Raw genomic sequence first — 209 nt, 5'->3', positions numbered from 1 at the left:
GATACGAATGCCGCCGGAGTGAAAAAAAAAAGAGGAGGCCGCAAACACTCCTTTTTTTCGCTCTCGGCGGGAGCTTACGTTTTAGGGTAGTACGTCTATACATATATATAAATATATTAAAACAACACAACACACGATTTAGGGTATGTTAAGTAGCTAAGAGCGATCTTGTGCGTGTGTGTGTGTCTTCAGAAGCAGATCACACCTCT

This window comes from Anopheles coluzzii, chromosome 2 (assembly GCF_943734685.1).
Source record: "Anopheles coluzzii chromosome 2, AcolN3, whole genome shotgun sequence".
NCBI lineage: Eukaryota > Metazoa > Arthropoda > Insecta > Diptera > Culicidae > Anopheles > Anopheles coluzzii.
Note: the sequence above shows the minus strand (reverse complement) of the source record.